Genomic DNA, 3,153 nt, shown 5'->3' with positions numbered 1-3,153 from the left:
TGACAAATATTTAATTTTTTTTCCTACAATTTTTATGACTTTGAAGCTCAATAAAAATGCATTACTGTTTTCTTATAACATAATAAAAACAAATTAAAATTATGTCTAGACAAAAAATAAATTCAACGTTTTTAGAATATCCTTTCCTGTATATCTTGAATTAATTTTATGCGTAGATATAAAATTCTTCTTCTTTAAATACGTATTCAATTTGATACACAAATAAATTTTTGTAAGACAAAAAATTTATATCAAATAATTATACTAATTAATTTTATGTGTCTAGACACGAAATTAATTCATTATTTTTATTCTCGACTAAATAACAATAGTTTCTGTTAAAATTAATTATTGTTTTTCTGTTATTGAAGGTTTACTTTTCTTGACAATAAATAAAAAAACAGCGTGCCATAAGCATCAAGATACGATTTAAAAACACCGCGCTTATACACCGATATATATAGATATACAGAACGTGGCAAGAACGTAGATCAATTGTTATTCGGTATTAGGTAGTTAAATAATTAATAAAACAAAATTTTGATTAATTCAATGCAATGATTATTGTATTTCAATAATTTGTTTTTACATTTTTTTCTCTTGCAACAATATAATTTTTATATTTAATATTAGATCGAAATGTATAATTTACAAATTATAAATATAATAGCAACTGTTATTTAAATATTTATTTTTTCTTTTAATTTTTAATTTAACATTTATTCTCCACTTATGTTACATTATTTGTAATGTTCATTATTTAATACGTATATGAATTTGACATATATAGTATATTGGAGTAATATTTTTATATTATTATTAATTTTTTATTCCCCAATTTATCCAATAATTTTTCGACATCTAAAAAAATGATCTGGTTTGTATCCTTTACGACACTTTCGAGGTGGCAAAATAAATATCGGGCTTTTAGGTTGTGCAGAGCTCGAACCAATTGCATTACTTTGAACCGTGTTTGTTGAAAAAATGATGAGCATTAAAAATACGCAAACTATTAAAAGAACACGCATGTTGATTATTTTCCTACAAAAATACAAAAAAAACATTATTTTTTATTTCAGAAAAAATTATTCACTTTTTATTTCATCTTTAAAATATTATTAAATTAATCAGTTAATTCTCGAGTGACGTAAGAAACGTTTAATGAAATCATTTATTTTCGTTATTAGCATTAAATTATTGCGATACTTACGTAAACTAAGATGGTCCAAAAAAACAGAACACTCGAAGTTATTCTTTCTATTTTTTTTATAGCTAAATGTTTTATTCTAAATCGATGCAGTTGAGTTGCTCGAATATCTGCTTTTGCACTATTCAAACATCGTATTTATATCTTAGAAAGTACAATATTAGTTTATTGTTTAGAGCATTATCACGCGTTGAAGAAAACGTTAAATTTAATTTTAGAATTTTACATGGTTCCAATTTTTCGTAGCACGTTTTTTATTTTTATTATATTTTATTTTTTATTATACGAATTTCCTTGAAAATATTAGTTTGATTACCGACACGTGGTAATTTTGATTACAAAATATTAAAATTTTCAATGATTCATCGTTTTTCGCTTCGTTATTTCTATAAACATTATACTTTGTTAAAAAAAATATGTTCCGGAACTGATAAGATTAAAAATAATCTGAAGAAAATAATATTTAGTTTTTATTTCTCTTATTTTTATTCTTTTAAATTGTTTTACGAAAAAAAAATCATTTGAAATAATGAAATTACATTTATTTAAATCAGACAAACAAAATTTGATATGTAATAATAAAAATAATAATAACACACGTAGGGTGGGTTGGTAATAATACCACTCAGTAATCCCTATTTGTCGTAAAAAGCGACTAAAAAGGAAACTTACAAAGAAGGGGATATAAATAATTTATACATTTAAACTTTTATCAAGTGTACACCTAGTACAATTTTTCTATATCCGGACGAATATGATCATTAGTATTTGGATTGTTTTTTTTCTTCTTCATTTAATGAAGGTAAAACATCTCTTCTTTATTATATGAGTGCTATGGGATTATCACTTGGACCCAATGCTCATTCCTTCGTGAGTAAAGAGGACGCAGAGCGCATCTCAATTTCGGACGCAAGAGCGCAAGAGTCGACGCGCGAGGGGAGAATGGCTCGTAGACAACAACAACTAAACATTTTGGATGCAAACGACGAAGTAGAGGGTTCCTCTTATGGTGCTGGAATAGATGACACGATGTAAGTTGAAAAAAAAAATTTTTAATTTAGTGTAAATCATCCCCGAAACTTTAAACGCGTTTATCTCAAAACCGTGTTTTCAGAGTCGGTGAGGAAAATTTCTCCGAAACCGCTAAACCGATCGGTTTGAAATTTTCACACAACTTACTCAGATATATTTTTCAGGTAATGATCGAAGGAATAAGGTTTTGGACAATAATTTCGATTTTTTAAGCCACTTTGAAGTGAAAAATTTTCATGAAAAACTGAATTTTTTTTTGAACAGCCGCCATTTTGTCAAAAATCAAAATTTTGACTAGACCTTCGATCATTACCTGTATTTATTTATTACAAAACTAAATATTTTTGGTTTTTGGTTTTCAGATAATTTGGACCAGAGATATCTTGTACACCGCTAAGCACTTTTTTTTGGAGGTCTCTCCGCAGATCATCTACAGGAGCTAGGGGATCCAATATTTTTTTAAATAAACCGCTGATTGTTAAAGTACATTAAATTCTGTTTAAGTACATTTTTTCAATTAATGTATAAAATAAAATGCCTCTTCGGAAAAAATTCACAAAAAAACGCGTTTTTTCTGCCTCGCAAGTGGATATAACCCCTTAATAAAGAAATCTCTGTTAGAATCCTCGCCATGAAAGACATAAATATTAAACTAAAACTAATCGTCACCCGACCGATAGACTAAACTTAAACAATTATGAACTAAAAGAAATGCGTAGAACTTTCTCGAATGATTTTAATGGAAAAATATGGAAGATCCTCAAATATCTTAGACTTGAATCCTCGAAGCACAGAAATACTAAAACAATTGCTGAAATACGAATCTTCTATGTATACTCGTACGACGAAAGAATAAATGAAAAAGGAATTATAGAAATATTATTAATGAATAATTAAAAAAGGATTATTATATG

General features: G+C 26.8%; 1 long non-coding RNA gene across 1 annotated transcript; it reads left to right on the top strand.

Moving 5' to 3' along the window:
* Nucleotides 1–2,005: 2,005 nt before the first annotated feature.
* On the top strand, nt 2,006–2,848 carry LOC122524548. The gene is made up of 2 exons (XR_006305568.1): nt 2,006–2,238; nt 2,602–2,848. It is a non-coding gene; the product is annotated as an uncharacterized LOC122524548 (long non-coding RNA).
* The last annotated feature ends 305 nt before the right edge of the window (nt 2,849–3,153 follow it).

This window comes from Polistes fuscatus, unplaced genomic scaffold, assembly GCF_010416935.1.
Source record: "Polistes fuscatus isolate 324 unplaced genomic scaffold, CU_Pfus_HIC Scaffold77, whole genome shotgun sequence".
Lineage (NCBI taxonomy): Eukaryota > Metazoa > Arthropoda > Insecta > Hymenoptera > Vespidae > Polistes > Polistes fuscatus.
This window is presented reverse-complemented; position numbering and strand designations above follow the sequence as displayed.